Source organism: Pomacea canaliculata, linkage group LG13, assembly GCF_003073045.1.
Source record: "Pomacea canaliculata isolate SZHN2017 linkage group LG13, ASM307304v1, whole genome shotgun sequence".
NCBI lineage: Eukaryota > Metazoa > Mollusca > Gastropoda > Architaenioglossa > Ampullariidae > Pomacea > Pomacea canaliculata.
Window position 1 is genome coordinate 5,180,235 of NC_037602.1, and position 7,163 is coordinate 5,187,397.

The 7,163-nt window shown below is 45.7% G+C and overlaps 1 long non-coding RNA gene across 4 annotated transcripts; it reads right to left on the minus strand.

Moving 5' to 3' along the window:
* Positions 1-777: 777 nt before the first annotated feature.
* Positions 778-5,379, minus strand: LOC112554718. Of its 4 annotated transcripts, none has more exons than XR_003097297.1 (4): positions 5,049-5,379; positions 4,066-4,118; positions 2,523-3,483; positions 778-1,915 (listed from the first exon to the last, which is right to left on the minus strand). It is a non-coding gene; the product is annotated as an uncharacterized LOC112554718 (long non-coding RNA). The 4 variants fall into 4 exon arrangements; XR_003097296.1 differs by lacking the exon at positions 778-1,915 and having other exon boundaries at positions 2,298-2,971; positions 3,140-3,483; XR_003097298.1 differs by lacking the exon at positions 778-1,915 and having other exon boundaries at positions 2,298-2,588; positions 2,852-3,483.
* Positions 5,380-7,163: the final 1,784 nt, after the last annotated feature.

The following is a 7,163-nucleotide window of genomic DNA, read 5'->3' on the forward strand; positions in this document are numbered from 1 at the left end:
CCAAGCTGATGGTCAAGTACCCTTTGGATGCGCAATCAAACGAGCGTTTGATCGAGTCTGTGAAAGATTGTTTGAACCCTCAGTATCTTAAAGGACCTGATCGTTATTGTTTGTATCATGGATGATATAGTGCGGCCATGATAGACACATTTAGGTTAAGAAAGTGAAAAACAATTCTTGTTTGCATTTGTGTGTGAGTATGTGTGTGTGAGAGGGTGAGTGTGTGTTAGCGCCTACATCTATGTTTGGGTGCACGCCTGTACAAAATATTTCCTTTGTGTTTTGTCTGCGTCTTTGTCATCCACTGTCAAGTTGTGGACGTTCTGATCAACAACTCATGTGTCATCCTTCACCCAAAGGACTAGAGGAGTGGGTCAGGGAGTGGATGGGGTCGACTTAGCAAGCGAGTGAGATAGTGAGGGAGGGTAAAAAGAGAGAGAATGTAAACGACTAAATCATATTCACAACATATTTACCATTCTCCCAGCTTTGTTGTCAAGAACATCTGACAGCTTATCAAATGTCTACAGCCTCTTGGGTCTTGGTCCCATTGCCAAACAACCCCTTGATGATGAAACTTTCATCTACTTGTTGTTGTCTGTCGTCTCTGATTCTGTTTTTCTCTCTCCTTGTTGACTTTGACCAGTATCATGGCTGTCACAGGTTACTTTCAAACATTATAAATCACGACCAACATAGCCATGAGTCTCGAGCTTCCCAGACCTTCTGATTTACCCCGACGGCGAGAAAGCTGACACCTGAATGTATGTTAGAAAACTTTGTCTGGATTTCTCTTCATCTTTTCTTTCCATTTTTTTTTTCTTTTCACGTTCACGCAGCTTCTGACGAGAGAAAAACAAATTGTACTGCTTGCAGTATTTCCAACTTTTCATCCTGATTACTTATTTAACTGCTGGCACCCGGGGTGTGGAACGAAAGGTCGGCGCAGGAATGTCAAGAGTGGGGGAAGGTGCAGGTGCGGGAGGCTTGGCGGTAAATCGTCGTTATGCAGGTAATTATAACCACGTAAGACTTGTCACGGCTTGGTGCACCCAGACAATTTGACGGCTCATTGCGCTGACGCCGTAATTACTGCCCCTGACTGACTTGTGCTTTACAGAGGGCGCTTCCTCCTGACGCGCGATCGGCGCCGCCATCAGCGTGTCACGTCTGACATTCATGAGTTACCGGTCATAACACTTTGCTCTTTTCCTGGCCACTTTTTTGAGGGGGTGGGAGTGGAAGGATGGATTGGGGAAGGGTTTGAATAAAATAACCTGCAAGGTTACAGGTTCATGAGGTAGCTACAGGTTTCTTGGGTTTCCAAGTACAGCTTAGAAGACCCACCTTGCGAAAGTTTCTGACTTACCTAGAATATATAAATATTTAAAAAAGTGAAAACCGTGCCAGGTAAAGATTAAATCGATTGGGCATCTAGAAAAGAGATCCATTCTCCTCGAATGTCTCGAAGTTGAAAGACAAAATCCCGAGTCTCCTCGCTCAGGTATTTATTCTGACAGTCCCATTTAAAACAGAAGAAATACGAAAACCACGTCGGGTGTTTCAGACACTTTATTTTGTGCCGACATCAGGTGTCTTTGTGTTTGGAGCAGCATAGCATTAATCTCACACTGAAACCCGAGCTCCCCCACTTCCCAAAGCCTGCAGCAGTTGTTGACGAATCTTAAAAAAAAGGGCTTGCGATGTGATTGTTAACAGGGATCTCATTGCTTGGCGCATTGGACCTTTTTTTCTATTTTTGCTAATCCTGATGCGTATTCATCCTGTCAACCGTCTGCGATATGCATCCAACATGTCATCCATCTGTGATATGCATCCGCCATATCTGCCATCTGTATCAACATCACCACCAGCCACGCCGGGGCATGAAATGTTGCTCATTTTCTCATCGCCTCTACACTCAAAAACATTGAAAGCACATAATCCGCAAGTGGCACGGGTCTTAAAACAGCCTGATCTCTAAAACTTAGCACTTCGTCTTGAACCTCGCTTTTGAGAATTCAGGTTTGTCTGTTTGGGGATTTCCAATGCACAGCAGCTTTTGTTTGCTAGCTAGTTTTTACTGGATTTTATTTAATTTTTTTATATAAAATAACAGTGAAGAAACGAGCAAAAGAATAAAGCAAAAGACAAAGAGACAAGAGGAAGAAAACAACATCGAACAAAGGAAGAATAAAGGAAAACACAAGAGAAGAAATTAGAATGAAAAATTAATAAAAACTGAGAAAAAAGAAAATATAAAAGAAAGGAAAGACAGAAAAGAGACGCAGAAGCTAAGACAAAAAAAAAAAAAAAAGGAGGGGGGAACAAAACAAGAAGCAGAATAAAAATTCAAGGTGTGGAAAAAAGGATGAAGATACTATGAAGGAAAACAAATCACAAGCAATGAATGTTTTTAACGGGTTGAGTCTGGATGTTTTGAAAGTAAGATGAAATGAAGTAGTACAGCGGGATAAGAACAAGGTGAAGAGAAAACAGAAAAAAATTATTTATAAGGTTACCTGTATACCAGACCTCGCGCACAGGACTCCAATCCATATTTTCGGTGCATTCATTGATACGAGCCCCTGCAACATTGTCTTCTTGTAAGTTTGTTCTTAGTAGCAACTGGGAGTAGCAGTTTCTATTAGTAGCTAGCAGTTTGTACTAGTACCAGTCACCATACTGGTCAATCAGATAGAATCTGAATTGACAATGTCACATCGACTATCCTTTCTTCCTTGTTAACACACGAATCACACACAAATCTAGAGTCAGTCATGACAGACAAATGCGAATTTGAAGATTAGCATGATATCCGGCGACTACATTACGCTGTCATCAAACTCACATCAGCAGCCCGAGGGAATCGGATTCATCAATGACTCTTTCATCGTCCTCTTTCTCTTTGTGTATGTGTGTTGAACACCTAGTCTGTCATCAAAGCCTAACGGCTTAGTCGCTGCTGCATCTGCAGCCACAAAAAAAGCAATTAAAAAACCATAAAATGTGTAAGCGGTCAGTAAAAAGAGTTATCTCCCATCAAATTCCTCAACGGTAGTTAACTGGCCGCGTGTCGCGACTACTATTAGTCGAGTTCAGCTCCCAAAAGGTATCAACATTCTCATCGGAATCCTACCTCGAGAGCGTCCACACCCCTCCCACAATCTCAATCCGCAGTTCGTGTCAGAGGTGATGGGTCGAGGGTCGTTGCCGCGACGACAGTTTTGTGACCCCTTGGGCGAACGTGGTACTTGACTTATATCGACCTTCTCCCAGAGAAGCCTCGCTGGCTCCGACACCAGGGGCCCAGCGAACAAGCACCAGACCACCATCTTCCGGCAGGCTCCTCCGGATCTTCTTCCCATCGGAGACGGCGACCTCGCCCGCCCTGCTCCGCCACTGGCAGGAATCGCGGGGAAGGACCTCGAATCGCGCTGGCGTGGCCTCGGATGAACCAGACTCATCCTTTCGCTCCGAAACCTGACAGAAATATGGAAAATGATGAGTAAATTCTAGATTAATGTCTCCCGCGCGCAGGGGAGAGGTTGATGGTATATTTGATAGAAGCTGGCCTCAGGGGGAGATCAGACCTGGCCTCCATTGCATTACCCCAGTGATGAGAGTGACCTCCCCTTGAAGGGGTCAGCTCGCCGATGATGGCCGCAGCGGAGAAACATGACTTCCATCCAATTTGAGTCCTCGCCACGCCGCGAGATAATTTGATAGTTCCGCATACATTTGCAAGTTTAGACGCAACGATTGTGCAGCAGACGAGGGAGGAAACTCCAGCCTTCTGATGTTTGTTTTCGCGGGCATATCTTAGTGAACGGGGGTCCCAACTGATAATGCTTTCCAGGGGACGTCATCATCTGCTAGTCAAGCGCTGCTGTGTCGGCTCTAAAAGCCGTCACATCCTCCCTCCTTCCTCCCACCCCCGCAACCACCCGCATCCACCTTCCGAGATTGTCTCCCTTCATTTCCTTCATCCATCCTAACTCCTCAAGCTTTTTCAACTTTCAAGTACGCATGTTCATGGTATGACCAAAAATTAAGTATACTCACATCTCTCCTCACGCTGACCCCATTTCGAGAAAGGAAACCAGTCCACGTGTTATCTAAATAACAAGGATAATAAAACACTTTATTGTTTTTGAGGTGCTTATAGCATAGTAGAATACTCTCTTGACAGGTCTGTGACTAAATAAAATTTCAGTCTCCGTAACCTGTCCATCAAAGACAGAAAGAGAGAGAAAACGTTTAAAAAGAAATAAACAGTTAACCCTTTTTCTTTCAATCTGTCGGGTGGGATCGCGTCTTCAAGCGATGTTTCGGGTAGCTGTCAGTCATATTTTTCCCGATAATGTCCTTGGTTAAGCTAAGGAGAGACCCAGCTAGGAGAGAACGAGAGAGGAGTGAGTGAGAGAGAGAAAAAAGAAGTGTTTGGGCCTTGGAGGAATGCTGCCTTGCCTTGTCCCTAGGAACTGGCTGGCTGTGGGTCTGGCTGCACTGAAGTCAGCTCCAAGATTGAAAGCGGGGAGCGATCTCGCTGCGTCTTTATCTCTGTTTATCTAGCGGTGTCGAGAACTATGATCCAACACAGCCACTTACGTTGTTTCAACGAACCTGGGTCGACGGGCATCAAGTCATAACAAGAGCAAAGGAAAACAATCTGGCGCACTGTCTCAGTTTGACCTTTCTGCGCCCTGGGGCTGCATCCTCCCTTCCCCCCAAACCTACATTCCCCTTTCCCCTCTCCACCGCCACCACCATATTTCCTTCCCTTCCTTGTTAATTCACGCCACTTTCCCTTTTTATTCCTCCCCCCAACAACCTCTCCCCAAGCACATGCGCAGTTCAGGCAGTAGTCCCCCGTCATACGTTTCGCCCCCGTGGAAAAGAGAATGGATGTAGTGTTTTCCTGTTCGGAAAATAACATCGGAGAGCCAACAGAAAAAATTAACAGTCGTAATCTTTCTTTTTCTCTCCCTCTCTCACTCACTAGCTGTGCACGCAAGTTTTTCTGCCCTGCAAGTGTTCACGCTTACCTCCCTTTGCCCACAGAGTTCTATCCCGCGGGTTGTAACGGCTGCCAAGTGGTGGTTGGTGCGGCTCGGGACCCACACTCTCCCTCCCAACCACGATGACTATCTATGCCTCTTTGCCTCGCTTCACCCCCTGACATGAGGATCGAGTCGCTTCTTCTGCCTCGCCTGTAGATTACTGGTTTTTGTCTGACCCAATGTAACGTCAGCACGATCACGCCATCACCAGGGGCCCTGCTCGGGTTGCGGAATCAAGTCTTTTAAAAACAAGCTTCTTTCTCACTCCCTCGTCACTCCCTCCACTCGTTCCCTCTCTCTCTCTCTTCCTCTTTCGGCCCCCTTCCCCACCAGCACTAAATTATTTTAACACATGAACGCCCCTCTAGGTCAATTTTTTTTCCCCTTCGACTTTACCTGCAATATCACGGCAAGGTGACTGAGAGGTCGCAACATGCGCAACAGTTCAGAAGGCGGTCAGAGTTGATAGTACCTGGCATTCTACAGACAGGTTGATTAAAGGTGAGGCAGCCTGCAACCTGAGATAGGGTGTGGGTAGAGGTGGCGGTGTAGGGGTCGAATATGGAGACCGTGTGTGTTTTGAAGGAGAGAGAGATGAAAAAAAAAACAACAAACAAATAAACAAACCTGCTTACATGTCCAGCTGTTGTATCATGGCTCAGGGAGCAGAAAGATTTTGATTACAGTCGATTCTTAACGTGTTTTGGGTAACAAGGTCGGCAGGTAGCAAGCGGGATATCACAAGAGGGAGTCTCTTACCCCCATTTCTCCGTATTACCAACGGTTGGCATGTGAACGTGGGAATAATCTCTGTGTTACCAACGCTGGTTCTGTCACCGAGCCAAGACATAGTTATCTCCCCATGTTACTGGCCATGTTGCCAACGATTGTTTTGTAGTTGTCCTCCTCGTGTTGGCCCCTGTTACCCAGCGAACACACGCATAGTTCTTCATCTCGCAAGTGGGCGTGATGATTTCAAACCTCCTTCACAGGTCAGGTTGTCCCTGATATATGGTGCTAAGCTTTTTTATGTATTGACCCCATGTGCCTGCAATACGAAATTCAAAGAAAAAAATTGAGAAAAACTAGAAGTACAGCAAGACATAGAAATGAAAGACCCTCGATAAATTCATGCTCCTACAATCTATTGTGTAATGTTGACCAATACAGAAGCAAGATGGTGTTCCTGGTACTCTAGTACTTCTGTTCTCTCGCAGATCGTCAACAACTGTAGGTTTCGTGCTCAGTAACAAAGACATCACCCTCTTGATCACACAGCTATAATGTTCGGATCTCATTTCGACCCTGGTGTTCATTTCTTTCCGCCGGGGGAAGTGGGGGAGTGTGGGCAGAAGAGCGCTCCTGCCGACTGAAGATTGGAAAGAGGTTGACTGTCCCTCCGTTTGCTCCACCCCTTCGTTTCATCCTCCATCTTGATAGTCATCTGGTTTGCGAACGACATGGATACGGGTTAGTGGGGATGAATGGGGTGGGGATGGAGTGAGCAGGCAAGAGAATTGGCAGAAAATCTCTTAATGACGAAGCGGAGGAAATCCACCAAGGTGGGCGCAGCGGAGACAACGGACAAACGTGGAGCTTGATCGCCTCAGGATCGGAGCGAGGGGTCGACAGGTGACTTGGCACAAAGCTTTATTTACCTTCGAAATTGTTTATGCTCTGTAATAAAACCCCGAACATAGTTGCACATACCTGCGAACACACCTGCACATACCAGTTAAAAGAGGACGATAGCTCAGTCGGTGTTTTCAACAACGTCTACAGTCGTGTTCGTTAGTCTGTCCTTCCTATCTTCATGCAGCACTAGTTTGTGTTAGTCAGGTCTCTGTATTGGTGACAGGCGATTAACCGCTTCGCTACCGGACCGTGCATGAAAACGCAGAAAACGTTTTTACTGGTCTAAAAAAATCTTTTTTTAAAAAAAACTTCTGTATTTCGTAAATAGCAATCGTTTGGTATGTCCGCCATTTTGGATGGCGCTAATGTAAAGCACACCACTATGTAAACGAACCGCTGATTGGTTTTGTTTGTTTGGGAAAAGAGGGGTTGTTATTTGTTTCGTTTTGTTTTTGTCTGGCACCC